General features: G+C 36.9%; 1 long non-coding RNA gene across 1 annotated transcript; it reads left to right on the top strand.

The window, feature by feature from the left end:
• Nucleotides 1–727: 727 nt before the first annotated feature.
• On the top strand, nucleotides 728–7418 carry LOC135295447 (uncharacterized). Its single transcript, XR_010357549.1, has 3 exons — nucleotides 728–834; nucleotides 3589–3720; nucleotides 6440–7418. It is a non-coding gene; the product is annotated as an uncharacterized LOC135295447 (long non-coding RNA).
• Nucleotides 7419–16079: the final 8661 nt, after the last annotated feature.

The raw sequence follows: 16079 nt of genomic DNA, 5'->3' as shown, positions 1-16079 counted from the left end.
TCTGAATTTTTGTGTTGACTCAGAAAATAAAGAAAAATAATATTAAATTACATATTTATTTATAATGTGTTAATTATTATATTCAGAATGCAGAGAGAGAAGGAAGGAAGTGTCGGAAGGAAGGAAGTGTCGGAAGGAAGTGTCGGAAGGAAGGAAGGAAGTGTCGGAAGGAAGGAAGTGTCGGAAGGAAGGAAGGAAGTGTCGGAAGGAAGTGTCGGAAGGAAGTGTCGGAAGGAAGGAAGTGTCGGAAGGAAGGAAGGAAGTGTCGGAAGGAAGGAAGGAAGTGTCGGAAGGAAGGAAGTGTCGGAAGGAAGGAAGTGTCGGAAGGAAGGAAGGAAGTGTCGGAAGGAAGGAAGGAAGTGTCGGAAGGAAGGAAGGAAGTGTCGGAAGGAAGTGTCGGAAGGAAGTGTCGGAAGGAAGTGTCGGAAGGAAGGAAGGAAGGAAGGAAGGAAGGAAGGAAGGAAGGAAGGAAGGAAGGAAGGAAGGAAGGAAGGAAGGAAGGAAGGAAGGAAGGAAGGAAGGAAGGAAGTGTCGGAAGGAAGGAAGTGTCGGAAGGAAGGAAGGAAGGAAGGAAGGAAGGAAGGAAGGAAGGAAGGAAGGAAGGAAGGAAGGAAGGAAGGAAGGAAGGAAGGAAGGAAGGAAGGAAGGAAGGAAGGAAGGAAGGAAGGAAGGAAGGAAGGAAGGAAGGAAGGAAGGAAGGAAGGAAGGAAGGAAGGAAGGAAGGAAGGAAGGAAGGAAGGAAGGAAGGAAGGAAGGAAGGAAGGAAGGAAGGAAGGAAGGAAGGAAGGAAGGAAGGAAGGAAGGAAGGAAGGAAGGAATCACCTTCAGTTTTCAGTAAGCAAGAGTTTCTGTAAAAGAAGCACGGAAAAAAGATAAACTAGAAAAAGAAGTGGAAGTACAAAAATTGAAGATTCCATCAGTAACTACATGGCAAGTTTCATATCCATTTCAGTCTAAAGCAGGATCCTTGTATTTGACAACTGTCAGAAGTCAAACTTGCAGACTCTGTGAGTCATAGGTTTCTGGTTGGTACTTTTATGCACATTTTAGTATCACTTAGTGTCTATACAAGGACATACATATTCATGAAGCTGTTTACTACCAACAGACCTTTCCAAAATACAGTGGAAGATGTGATCCAGTGGGAGATGTGATAGAACAGCAACAGGTTTTCTAGGGTCATACTTAGGGGAAACTAAAGAAATTAATGATTTTTTTTAAAAACATAATTTTCTGTTTAAATAAACTAATATTTTAAAAGAAAAATAACTATTTTCCTGAATACTTTATGTAGTCATTATGGTCATAGTTAAGTATTACAGATTGTTAGCTAAATGTGTAGGAAAAAATGGCTTAAAATACATTTATGATGAGTTTATTGCACTTTTAATAACTGCCTGTTGCAAATGTAATAACTTAGAACTTTTTCATATGAACTGTCATAGCTTATGGTTCAGTAAATTACTCTATATGTTTTAATTAGGAAGAAGACAAAACCCCTATGTTAGGTATATGAAACTAAACAAGAGTATTCTTAAATTATGAAGGATGCATACAGCACTTTGCTGTAAATCATGTAGTAATCTTTAGAAGGTGAGAAGAGGAACCAGATAAAAAAAGAAATAGGATTATTACCAGTTTTTAAATAAAAGGAAGCAGCCCATTAACTGTCTAATCAAAGAGTGTACTTAAAAAGCAACATAAACTAACAAACCTATGAAATCTTTTTACAGGAAACCCAGACGTGTTCCAAACTCAACTCTTTGAGAAATTCTGTGAGACTTATATGCCCAGATCAGTTTATTTATAATCTGTTAATACAGGATCTTGAGTTTATTATTAGTCCCATTTCTTTGGATCAGAATATATAAAATTTCAACAGGGAAAACAAATGCCCTGAATGAACACATCTAAGTTTAGGTATCTAAATAAAAGTTTACTTAAGGAGCCCTGCCATTTTATTGGTCCCCCCTACCTAAGAACAAGACATAGGTTATCTAATTCCTTTCACTAAGTAATAGAATTTAGAATAATGTCGCTCAACTTATTTGCAGTGAGTGTACTTTCTTAAGTGGACTAAATCTTCATTGTAATTGAATTTCACTGTGTAAATCAGAACCAAAATTATGTAGCTGAGACCAAGATTTAAATATTTACTTCTTGCAGAGTACATGAGTTTGGATTAGTATTTAAGACTTCATAGAAAACAATAAAAGCAGTAATACTGAGATTAATATTGAAACCTAAGATATTTGTGAAGAAATTTAGACCTGTTCTCCTGGTTCTTGTTGAACTTGATACCTCTTGTTTAATTCAGAACATGAAATACCTCAGTGCAATTCGGAAATAAAGATTTGCACAAGATGCTGATATTCAAAGTAAATAACCAGTACAGTAGGGAGGATGAACTGGCAAAACTAGCTTTCTACATGAACCATGAGAAAATGCATGGTTACCTTTAAAATGAATAGACTTTCATGCTTTGAGGTATGTAGCTGAAATGAGAAAAAAATTCTGCATGGAGAGATTTTTCCATTACCAGTTCCTTGTATTTTCTTCCAAAACATCCTTGGTCAGATAGATGAGCAACCTGTCACGCTGAGCACTAGATCAACTATTACTCTGATATGATGTGATTCTGTGTGGATGTGAATAAATACATCTTACAGACTTTTCCCTTTTGCAACCTGCGTTACAAAAAAAAAAAAAAAAAAAAAAATCAGTTCTTTTCCATAAGATAAACAAACTCCAAGTAGTATTGTGAATGCAGATAAGTATATAGAAAATAATAAACATATAAGAGTTTTGCTGAAAAAGTGCCTCAAGGAAAACTGCTACTGTGTTTGCTACTCTAGTAGTTGTTAAGACCTTACAAAAAGTACGCTTCAGGACAAAAGCTTTCTAAACTAATGTACTTAAACTTCTTCAAGTTTTAGGAAAAATACTTGCCAAAATTTGAAAGCGCTGTCAGGGAATTTAGAAAGTGAGGACATGACATGAACTATTAAATGCTTTGAAATATGCTGTCTTGGGACACATCTCTGTGACTGCAAAGTGGAAAAATGCTGAATAATGAGAACTGGTGCCGGCTATGTAGTGAACAATTGGGCATGATAGGAAAAGATGTGTGCTAATGTCTTTACCAACACTTCGATGGGTGAGGATATGGGTGTTAACGTCTTTGAAATGGGTCTTTATATCTCTACCAAGCTCATGTCCAAGTTTGCAACAGAACCCAGACAATTTGACTTCTGAACTTTAGGGTAATAGACAAATGGGTCAACAAAAAGTCTACTGCATAACCCAGATAGCCTGAACTTCTGAACTTGAACATGACATGTGCAAGAGGAGTGTATGCGGTAGGCAGTCCAGGAAGGTTGTACCTCTCTAGTACCTCAACCAACAGGGAAAGGAATATGGCAATGTGCATCTGGGAGTTTAGGACAAAAGGACATTGTGTCCTCAGAAATCTGGAGTGAAAACCCCCATATGGTATGCCCCAGAGGACTCTCTTGCTTTATTTGAATAAAGTTGCAGGACTCCTCTATCTTTCTGGACACTGGTTTTTCATAGTGTGATTTTCCGCAGAGGCACGTGTGCTAACATCGTCTGCTATGAAACTATAAGAAGAGACTGTGCAACCTGCAGGCTGTCTTCATTAAAGCCATTATCTTTGTAAGGATTTTGCATAGCAGCCAGAAGTTAATTTATTTTTCCTCAGTAAGTACATTTGAAATTAGCCATATAGCATATGCCCATGTAAAAAGTTCACCTTTGGTCTTAAGGCAAATAACATGTAAGTTTCTAGACCAAGCTGGTTTTGAGATAAGAGGAAGCAGAAGTAGAAAAGAGCCTGTGCAACTTTTGTTACACAGACTTTGTGCATTTAAGTACAAGTTTCTGAGCAGCAGACATTAGAAGGGAAAATTCTGTGTTTATCTATCATAGAAGATTAGGCTGGATGAGCATAACCTCAAACTAAAATGAGAATCTATCTGTTTGCTAGACCAGTGAATATTATCCTTCTAGCGAGACTTTAGTATCTGAACTGGGTACCAAGCCTTAAGGCAATGTGTTTAAATGTTATTAAGGATTCAGACAGAAAAACAAAACAAAACAAAATAAAACAAAGGAAAAAAGAAATAAAAAATTACTTGCACTAAAACTACTAAAACTAATGTGTTGTTTTCTGAACTGGTAAGACCTGAGGAAACTGTATACACCTCCTGGGATAAAGAGCCTGTCTTGTTCACACAGCAATGAACTTTCTGGACAATAGATCAGTGTTGACAGTCTTTCACCACTACATGTGTGGACCTTTATCCAAAGCATGGTTAGCTGAAAGTTATAGGTAGGAAGGCTTTAGGACACTTCAATTACACAGGTGTTTTGCCAGAGGTAAGGAATGGATCACATTCTCCTAGAAAAAGAGTAATGAGGCATAAAAATAAACAATGTCCTGATGATGTCATCCTAAATAATCCATGTGCCTGGCTGTAGAGGCTGAGATGGATGATGTTCTGCTGCTTCCCTGGTTGTCAGTGGGTGGTATGGGTGAGGAGGTCGTGTCAGTCATGTCCCACATGTGATGGTGAGAACAGATGAGCTGAGATGGTGCTGACTGAGGCATTCCATCCACAGGCATGAAGCCAACAACTAGCTCTCAGCCACCAGAATATTAAGAAAATAAAAGATAAGCCTAAAAGTGTTTTTTGAGAGGCAATGTCTTTACAGGCAAAGGAAAGTCTTTTATGGTTGTTGAGCTTTAGAACGGTGTTATGGAAAACTTCCCCATCTAAACATTCATGAGACTTCCTGGCAATCACACTCCCACCACCAGAGACTGTACTGGGATCAAAGCCACTTTGTGGCAGAAGGCTCCAGTGGCTGACTTATCCCACTTGGCTCCTCACATATCCACTCCACAGTCAGACCAGGTTTCCTCACTGGTTCAGCCCTGCATTTCCCACAGCAGTCTAAGATGTCTCAGATAGGAAAGATGTGTGCTAATGTCTATACAATTAAGTGGGTGAGGGTATGGTTGTTAGTGTCTTTGAAATGGTCTTAATGTCTCTACCAAATTCAAGACACACTTTTGTTACAGAACCCAGACTGACTCCTGAAACAGACAAATAGCATGATCCAGAATTTCTGAACTTTGGGGTAAAATAACAGGTTCAAGGGGAAAGTATGTGGTAGGCATTTTGGGAAGGCTGTTCCTTCCTAGTACCTCAGCCAGTGGGGAAAGGAAGGGGGCAATGTGAGGTCAGGAGTTTAGGATAAAGGAGGCTGTGCCCTCTGAAAACCTGAGAGGAAAAACCCCATGATGGTATGCCCCAGAAGACTCTCTCACTTCATTTCAATAAAGCTGCAGGAGTCTTCTGTCTCCTTTATGGACACTGTCTTTTCATAGCATGATTTTCTGTACATCTCATTTCCATAAAGCCATTTATTCATGGCACAGTAACCCAGGAACAGCCAGAGCTAGTGTCCCCATGAAGGATCCCACCATGGAACCCCTGGATTTTTATATCCTCAGAGTTCATCTGTGGACAAGACTTTCTCTTCTATCATCAGTCCTGGAGGTATTTAAAAGACCTGTAAAAATTGTGCTTAGGGACATGGCTTAGTGGTGAACTTTGCAGTGTCAGTTTAATGTCTAGACTTTGTCATATTAAGGGTCTTTTTCAACTTAAATTGTTCTATGATTCTATGGCATGTCCAACACCTAAGTCCAGAAAAGAAATTCACCTTTAAACCAGATTGTTTCTTTATAAAGAATGTTTTATACACATAAGATACTTTTAAAGTAAGGACACTTAATGTTTTTTCAGTTGAATCAGGTTTTACACTGACAATGGCTAATACATTAGGCAAGCTTAACAGGTGAGTTTTCTCTCTGCTTTTGAGCTTCACATTATAACCAGGACATCAGTAAGTGTTGAAGAGTGATCAATCAATATTTCCACTTCTATCTGGTGAACTGAGTGATTATGTAGTTTCCTTGTTATTACAGTCAACAAAATTGCATCTGAAAATTTTCATTGATAGAATGGTTAACATTAGCACAACCAAATAATGCAAGAGGAAATATGACTGCAAAAAACAAGGAAAACAATAGCTTCTATGTGACTTATTTTCTCTTTGTATTTTTAATTCTAAAACATTAATCAATATAATTTTTGGATAAACAGCTGATTTTCACTTTGTTTTTCATGCTGTAGGTTCTCACAACTTGATAATTATCATGGTTTTTGTCATTATTATTATTGTTGTTGTTATTATTATTATTACAATTTTTCTGCAAAACCATTTTGATTTTGCAATTTCAAAACTGCTTGTAGGCAATGTCATTCTGCTTCTGACAACTTACAGTTTCATGCTTTGCCTTGTGACACATCTAACAGTAAAAATATACTCACTCTGGTTTCATTCACAGGATCAGCAATCTGCTACAGTCTCCAGGGGAAGGAGATCAGCTACTCAGCTAGTCAAATACTGCCATCAGCATGAAGTGTAATTGTAGAAAAGATGTTCTGTGGCTACCACCTTTAAGCCATCTTCTTAAAAGAGTGACAATTTTGTTCTGTTTTGTAGCTTATTTTATATAGTGTACATCTACAGGGAAACTTCCTTCTTTACCAACTTCACCTAATCCCTCTCTCTGTCAAATGCTGTCACAAAACTTACACTTTTGTTATGAGTAAGAGTGAATCACTTTGAAACTGAATTTCAGTTCTCAAATTCACAGCCTGGTTGAGGAGATTTAGTTGTCACACCTTCATTATACATTCAACCTCACAGCAGCTGAAGTAAACAGCCTTGTAACCATTACTCCATTTTCATGTTAGGTTTGCTACTCAGTTATGTGTGAGAAAGTCTACAGGACACTTTGTGCATGCACTCCAAACCTTTCCAGCAAATCAATGCACTATAAAACATCTGAAGTAGTCCAAAGCTTACTCTACTAGTCATTAACTTAATCAACTGCTGATCAGACAAGACACAGATAGTATATAACACCAAATCTGTTCACTTACATTGTCGATATTTGGCCTTATTTTTGTATCTTAATAGGACACTAGTCTAATTACCAGTAGATTTATTTGTGTTGGTTAGTAAATAAAGCTGTTTTCCCCTTAACAAGAGAGTCAGTGCAATCAGAACTGGCATTTCCATTATTTCATTTTCTAATTCCAAAAGCAACTGATGAAACCTTAATGAGGTGGATGCTTTCAAACTGTCATTAATCTTTGCCTGAAGTTCCTTAATAGGATTATTAGTCTCAGAAAATAACAACCCAATAGAACAACCCAAACCCCCCAAACCAAACAAACAAACACCCACCCCATCAAGTAAACAGTCTATTGTCAATCTGTGGGCTTTCTTCATGAATGATATGAGGCATTCCTACTCTTTTGTAAACAAAATTGGATGGGCCTGGAGGAAATATCCCTTTCACAGAATAAATAAACATATCCAAAGTGAGTGGATATCACTTGGGAGGAAAATCTGTGTGTGCCTATGTTTGATGTAGAGGTTGTAAAGAGAATGCCAATTAGAAATCGCACTGCTAAAGTGACATTTCTATCATTTATTTCTGCAGTACTGTATCACTGCAGCAATATATGCAATGACAATGAAAACTCCAAGATATAAAATCTGGCTGTTTTGTAGAACTTGATGAAAGTCTGGTGTCAGGCTGGGTGAGCCAGAGAGATGGATGAGGAACGCAATGCATTTTAGGTTTACATACAAGCATATTCCTGTACAGCATTTCCTATGTTGTGATGAATACTTCTAAATAATTTGCATAAAATATATTATTTTGCTTTTGGTGCTTTCAAAAATACACAGTAGACACTAGTTTTTAACTTGCACATAAAGAGCTTGCTATAGGGTTGAATTTGTTTATTTATTTGTTGTTTCACTGAAAAAAATGTCATCGAATGCTGATTGCTTCCAGCTATTGACTTTATACAACATCACTTGTAGAAATCAACTTTTTTTTTTGAACAAGAGCTAAATTTTAAAGCAAGATTGTGCAAATAAAATCTGTAAATATGAAAGTATAAAAGATGGTGCTGTCCTTTAAAAAACTATTTTTTAAAAAACTGAAAAGATAATTTGTATTCTTTAAATGCCCATATCCATTTAAAAAAGTTTCATAATGCAGGTTTCTGTTGCAGATCTTATTCATTTTCTTACTTCTGTTTCTGAAAGGTGCACATTTTTCTGCATCAACTTTAAAAATTAATACAGTCGTACATAAGAAAAAAATCAATGCTAGATGTCAGCATACATATATTATGCCTGAGCTTACCATGGAATGAAAGATATCCTATATAGGTTTGTGCACTATTCAAAATCTAAAATCTTTCAAATACTTTGTAATCCAGACTACATGACTGTATGAAATATTTATGCTGTGTGGATTTCTTTTTTTTTTTTTTTTTTTGCTAGCTAGCGTGTATGACACTCTATTTAAAATCTGGGCTGCATTGATTTTTTTCTATTTGAGTTGTGATTACATGTGGAAAACTTGCCATGTTTTCTAGTAAAAATTGAGTAGACATTATGTTCTTTATAAAGTTAACAAGCTGCATGATTTTTTTTATTTGATCCACGTAGTAGTAAAGTTGGATTTTGAATGTCAGTAACTGCAAATGGTCATTTGTACGAGGCTAGACTTCAGCTAGAAATATGATTATAGTTTGCAATAATTTGTTTATTTTCTTATGGTGGGTTATCTGGGGGAGAGCAACAAAATTTTTTCTATTGAAATGAGCTGTTTATTCCTAACAGCCTTATTTTTAGCATATCCTGAAAAACAGAAGATTAAATGTTTTCAGTTCCCTTCAAAATTTTCTCTTTCCTTTTTTTCTTACTTTCCTACACTTTCCTAAAATGGATTAAATTTCAGTTCATGATCTTTCCAATCATCTGAGATCCCTTAAGGTCTGCTAACTTAGACAAACAAAACCAAACACCAAAGTCCCAGGGGGAAAAAAAAAAAACCCAAAAAAAAATTGTCTTTCTCTTCCCTACATGTGTTATTACTCACCATCATGAAAAGCAAATTAAAGAAAACGCTACATAACTAAGCAAAATCAAAAACTAAACCAACAATATTAACTCTTGTGCAATCACGTCTGATTGCTTTAGCCTCTAGAGGCAAAAGATGTACCATAGATGTATGAGCTCTGCAGATGTTTCACTAGAGCTGGTTAATGAATATCATCAGGAGTCAGGTCCTGTGTAAAAAGCAGTATTACAATACCACACCACCACAGCATTTAGACAAAGGTTTTAGTTTCCTCCTCTCACATGGCACAAAAATTTTAATTTTGACAGTTTGGAACTTGCTTCTTCCAACCTGATCAGAACTTGTATTTGTCTAGTTATTGGATTAGTATGTCACTGCTGTGACAACTAACCTCTACTTCTAGTGTGTAAAATATGGTGACAATTTGTTAAATATGCAATAAGCGCCACTGACTGTCCAATGACTGCTGATCAAGGAAATTAAGAATGCTTACATGGTAAGCCAGAAGATAGTTCTTTAAAAAATAATCTTTTAAATTTCCAAGTCAAAGATGTTTGATTTCAAATCCTCAAAAATACAAATGTATTTTTCAGTATTACTGACATACAGAATATGAGCTACCTGGAGGACACTAATTTATTTAGAGGTGGTACTGGATTATTTACCAAAAACTCCGTTTGACAAGCATGTTTTTGGATGGCTTTGGAGTTCTGCTATCTTGTAGACTAAGGAAAGGGAGAAAAAAGGGAAACCCTAGGAATCAAACTATAAAGTCTGCAATACTGAGAAATCTGGGGAAAAAAAATCATAAGTTACAACAGTCCCAAGGTTTCTAAATGGCAGGGCTCTGAAGTAAGACATGAATATCCACTGGATCTATTCAGCAGAGCAAACCAACATGGCCTTGGAGCTTGTCTAATCAGCTTAGCAGAATGGGATGCACTAGAGATAGAGTGGCAGCGGCTACAGCATGCCTTGCCTCCTCCATATTTCCTGAGCAGACGGTCTTTCTTAACAGACATGAAAAAACACCAGTATCTCATGAGACATAGAATGCTGACAAAGCTATATATAGGTAAAACAATGAAAAATTGAGAAAGCAACAAAATCCCCAAACTTTTCTGGAGTTTCAGAAAGGTTTATTTTCACTCAAAATCAAAAATGTTTCTTACAATACTTCTGAATATGACTATGAAACTGCTCTTGGGAGCTAACCTATTCCTCCCCTCTTGTAAAGGTCCTCTTTTTGTGTTCAATAAACTGAAATATGGTCTTCCCTTCACTGGTTTTTAATAAATTCCTCATCTTTACATGAATATGTTCTGTGTCTGGCCTGCTGACCTACTCTCACCTTCTGACATAGCAAGTAGATTTAGCAATATGACTGAATAATATTTTAAAACTAAAATAATGGTCAGACCACTGTCTGATCCAAATCCCGCAGGGTACCATGCAATTCTTAGTTCCTCTTGGGTGAGCAAAACCTTTCATCTTTCACTGTGAACAGCTCATTTAACGCATTAGAAGGTATCATCTTGCCTTGTAAAGCTCAGGTAAAAAAAATCCCAAGAAAAAATTGAAGCATTATTATAGCTCAAGGGTGTCCTACCTGTACATGAGAGACTATTGGGCTATTAATCTTGATCAGAAAAAGAGATGGTTCCAGGAAAAGACACTGAGAACAACTTTATCTTCTCCCTCTAACGATACAAAAACAAGACAGGTATGATCTTACAGCTCAGTCCATAGCTCAGGAGCAAGGAATGTTGTCCCTGGTTATGTCACAGGCTTCCCCTGGGATCTTTTGTAGCAATTTCTGTCTAGACTGGTTAGATGCTTAAATCTTCATCCATGAAGGAACATCTATGAATCTGTGCTGTAGACTCTGAGGGTATCAGTAAAGTTACCTGCAAAATGTAAATTACAATTTACTCTCTCCCACATTGTAGTTTTCATCAGTATTAAAAGAAGACATTCTGATGTCTGAGATGATCCATGTAAATTTGCATGTTAGGTATTTGTGTGGAGAGCTACTAAGTCTGTGGGAGAGGTGTGAAAGTCTGAAAAGTTATGGTTAATTGCTATGGTAAATATTGTTAAAAAAAGGACTTTGCCCATTATACAAAGTTATACAAAATTATACAGTCAAAACAGTAGAAAGCTGTTGCTACCACCAAAGCCCACTTCCCACTCAAATATGATTCCTAACAGGAGCTGGACTGTGATAAAGGTGGTACTATTCTCTGGTTATCTTTGTCCTAAGGAGAAGAATATACCCACAAGGAAAGCCAAATCCAGCATCTGTTCTGAAAACCAGCTCTGGCTGGGTTCAATGGGGGCAAGGCACAGCCCACAGACTCACGCCTGAGGCTTTCCACCAGAGCACTGCATGTGATGCAGAGTGATGCAACAGATCCAGAGGCTCTTGGAAGAGACTGTGCCAAACTCGCCACCCAGGGGAGTTACCTGGGCATTCCCACCTGAACTGAACATGTAATACATTGAATTTTGTTTCCTTCAGGACCCTCACCAGTGGGAAGACCATAAAAACAACATCAAAGGGAGACTGTCAGGGTCCATGGAGTGTTGACATTTTCTACTTAATCTGTTTCTTTGTCACTTGCTTTCTGTCCTGCCCTCCATCTCCCTTATATTTCTCATTTATTGTTAAATAAAATTTATGCTATCAACTTCAGCATATGGTCTCATTTGCACCTTAATTTGCTCAGAGGCTTCTCTCTAACAATTTTAATAACTGTATCTTAATGGGATGGAAGGGAAAAAACAGTATTTAAATCAGCTGGATTCTGGACAGGATGTTTTATCCTTGTCTTGCTGTTCAATTCTTTAAAGTGTGCACTTATTTAATTGTAATGTAAAATTTACTTTAATTTCTTAGGTTTCACAAAGTCTAAGCATTTTGGGTCTATCATACCAGACTAAAAATTTTTTACTTTTTTTTTTTTTAACCTGCAATCTGTTATCTGCCTTGCTGGGATGTGGTTTATATTTATCCATAGCAGCATGTACAGTGGTGTGGTTTTAGTTTGTAGGGATCCAGAATGTATGGTGCAGTGGTTTTACTTTGTAGGGATCCAGCTGGACCAGCAGATCCCACACAATTCCAGACTCAACTGTGAGTTGATGATTCTCGTAGTCATGATTCTCCAGCTCAGGGCACTGAGACTCCCTTGGTCCATTACCCATGTTGAAGAAGGAGCAAAGAATGCCTTAAACACCTCTGCCTTGTCTCTGTCCTTGTTTGTGAGGTGACCATCCTTGTCCTGTAATGGTCTGATGTTATTTTCACACTGCCTATTGACATTAATATATTTAAAAAATACCTCCTTTATATTGTCACTCACATTTTTGGCAGCTTCAATTCTATTTGATCTTTGGCTACATGAATTTTCCCCCTACAGTGGCAAGGAACATCTCTGTATTCTTCCTATGTCACTTGGCCCTGATTCCATAGAGCATACACGTTCATTTTTTACTATATGTCCAAGACAATACTCCGGTTCACCTAAGCCAGTTTTCTGCCTCATCTGCATCACTTCACTTCTAATATTTGGGAATTTCTTGTTCCTATGCCCTTAGGAGGCGATGTTTAAAAAGTGGCCAGCAGAGATGGACACAAACAACTGCAAAAATATTTTCCCAGGGGATCTAATTCACTAATTCCCAGAACAGCTTCAAGTCTGCTGCTATGTTCAGAGTTGAGATTTTGCTGGCACTTTTCTTCCTATCAAACAGAGATTTTAAATTCATTCCTATTGTGGTCACTGTGGCCAAGATGGCCACCAATCTCCACTTTCCTCTTGAGATCCGCACTGTTGCCCAGCAGTAAAGGAAGGGGTCTTTCTGAGTCAGTTCCCTAAGGAGCTGTTCCATAAAGTTGTCATCCAGGTTGTTAAGGAATCTTCTGGCCCAGGTTGTACCAGTTGTGTGATTCTTCCAGTTAATTTCTAGCAAGTTGACAGAAGTTGACTTGCAAGTGTCCATTAGTTCCTCAATGAGTAATTAATCAGTGTTGCTGCCCTGGATAGGAGGTCTACAGTCGACTCCCATGACAACATCTGCATTATTTGTTTGTTCCTTGATTCTCACCCAGAGGTTCTCAATTCTGCCACTGCCAGTTGTGAGCTTCATACATTCTACCCCTTCTACTGCATGCAGTGCCACCCCTCTGCCTCTTCTGAGGTGTCTATCCCTCCTGTAAAGCCTGTAAACATTCAATAGGCAATCCAAGCACAGGACTCATCCCACTAGATTTCATGTATATAATGTCAGCAATGTCAGATCTCAGGGACTGGGCCAAAGTTTTGAACTGGTGGCACTTGTTTCTCATGCTGGTTGCATTAGTGTAAGAACATTTCAAGTTTGGTACACAGTAGCCAAAACCTCATGAAGCAGATTGAGGGGCTCCATTAATGTTCATTTCCTCAAGTGTTGGCAAGCCATGGCATTGCTCATCACTGACTAGCCTGGTTTTGTCCCTTTCCCCTTTCCAAGATAGTGTAAAACTTTATCAGCGAGTCCCACTAACTCCTTTGTTAGAACCTTTTTCCCCTCTGAGATGGGTGTATTCCATCAGATGGCAGTAGACCAGGTTTTGAGTAGGTCATCCCATAGTCAGAGAATCCAAAATTTTTCTGATTACAACAACTTCAGAGTCTCACATTGACCTGGTGGATCTTATGATGCCTTTTCTATTGTCCAAAACATCGTCTCAGCTTTAGTACCATGAACTTAAGCTTGGGAAGGATGCTCACTATAGTAATTTCTGAAAGAAATCAACTTCTGTCAAGAAAGGAGTTGAGATATAAAATACTCATAGTTTCATATTCCTCTTTGAGATTCTTAGAATTTCTCTCTTTGCATTCTTTTCAGTATAATTTCAATATATTTGCATCTATACTTCTCCTGCTGGTTTAGACTGTTAAAGCATATTTAGACACACCTGTATGAACTCTTTCTTTAATGAAATATAATGATTTGAGAAAGTCAGAAGGGAGTTAGTAAAGTAGAATTTAAAGAAGGATTTTGCACAGCTTACAAGTCAGAGGATTCATCTGCCAGACATTTCTTTTCCTCTCTCTACAGACTTATGTCTTTTAATCCTTCATAAAGATTATTTGATCAGAATCATATAAAAACTGTAAGCATTTATTCTAACAGCACACTTGTAATCATCATTGGAAAACGCATTAAAGCTCTTGTCAAGCTGGGTAACTCATGTGAAAAATACTTCTTCGATCCAAAGAGGAATGATTTCATCACAGTTTAGTTTCATGAGGAAGGGCTGAATAAAGCACATAAAAATTAACTGTAATCTTATGAGAAAATGAAGTAACTGGCTTGAAACGATTTTAGGAAAAAAAAAATTTAAAATTCCAGTAACACAGAAAAAAATTTGAATTCTAAAACTGGTAAGTTAATGACACTCAGCTGTCTATGAAAGCAGCGTATTTTAATATAAAATCATGAAGAGCATTTTCATCACACAGATTAAATAGGATCAAAAATCATCACTGCTCTGATGAAAACACATGTAGCATTAGAGTAAACAAAAACTTATCTTGTGAGCAATAATATTAGAATAGACTGGAAAGTTTTCTAGGTTGACTTTTTCTTTGTTTGGGTGGAGTTTTTTGTAAAGACAAAATGTGAAAATGTATAGGGAAGATAGCCAAGACATACAGTTGTGCATCAAACTGCTGTGCCACACTGTCATACTAAAACAGATCAATGCCTATCTACTCCAAAGTACCCTCAAAAACTGATACAGCCTGCAAACTGTAGAGATAGGATGCAATACAGTGAGGAACAACTAAGAAAAATGACATTGTTCATATCATCCATTTGTTGATTTTTATCATGACATGCAAATCTTAACATGCTTTTAACTTTTTAAATGTTCAAAAAGTAACTGGAGAATATTTAAAAAGAGACAGTGAATACACAAACCATTCACCAATACAGGCTAAAATGCTAGAATCTTGGATACAGTAATGTATAGATAAAGGGACATTTCCAACTCACCCATGACATCAAAAAGTAAGACTCATAAGTGATTGATAGACCTCATGGACTTAAATTTTAGGAAGCATTAAGACTCTTAACTTTTTGTTAGGCCTTTTGTGTTGAGCTGCTTAATTTTTTTGAAGATAAAACCTTCAAAAGTGGTTGTAGAAAATAGTATTTTCTTTAGAAAAAAATTAAAGGGGAATCAATTAGTCTGTCAACAGAAAGAAAAAAACAGTGTCAGAAAATTGAAAGATATAGGATGTGAAAAAAAATTTATTATTTACTTGAAGGCAAATAAACATGTAAAAATGTCACATGTATCAGAAAATAAATCCTGTAATTAATAAGCAATTACACCCTAGTAAAATGCTTGTCCTAAACATCGGATCCTCCCTTTCTTTAAAATAAAGTTCAAGCAATTAATTGCTTCTTTGTTATCTATATATAAATACAAGTCTCTAAAATAAAAAAAAGAAGCATTGACCACAGCATTAACATCAAACCTTTACATCCCTAATTGGCTTTTCCACTTAAAGTTCTTTGTGGAGACCAGGGAAATAACAAAAGAGAAAGGATGTAAGGATCCACCGCATTAGGTCTAAGGAAAACAATATGTCTCCCTGTTACAAAAGAAAATAAATAGCATACCTAGTAGAGTGGAGAAACAGGAAGCCTTAAAACAATAACTCTCTTTACAATGCCAAGATCAACATCTGCTTATGTAATTTTCTATATTTCTAGTGTCTTTATAGCAAAATTTTTCAGTGTTTTGATGATGGGCTGGTACACAGCAACGTCTGTGCCAGATTGTCCCGTTTCTCTTCACTCCATTTGGAACTTACTCAACCCCAGAAAGTACTAACTAAATGTGCCCTTTACCTGCAAGTAGCAGCTGTTGATTAAAATCTGTTTTGTATGAGGGACTGGGATACAGGATATTTTTTGTTGCAAGTTCATCTTCAATAATACCAATTCTTATTTAAGGTCATTTGTATCCAGGCTT

The sequence above is a fragment of the Passer domesticus genome, chromosome 2, assembly GCF_036417665.1.
Source record: "Passer domesticus isolate bPasDom1 chromosome 2, bPasDom1.hap1, whole genome shotgun sequence".
In the NCBI taxonomy this organism is placed as follows: Eukaryota; Metazoa; Chordata; class Aves; order Passeriformes; family Passeridae; genus Passer; species Passer domesticus.
Note: the sequence above shows the minus strand (reverse complement) of the source record. Positions and strands in the feature narration are given on the sequence as shown.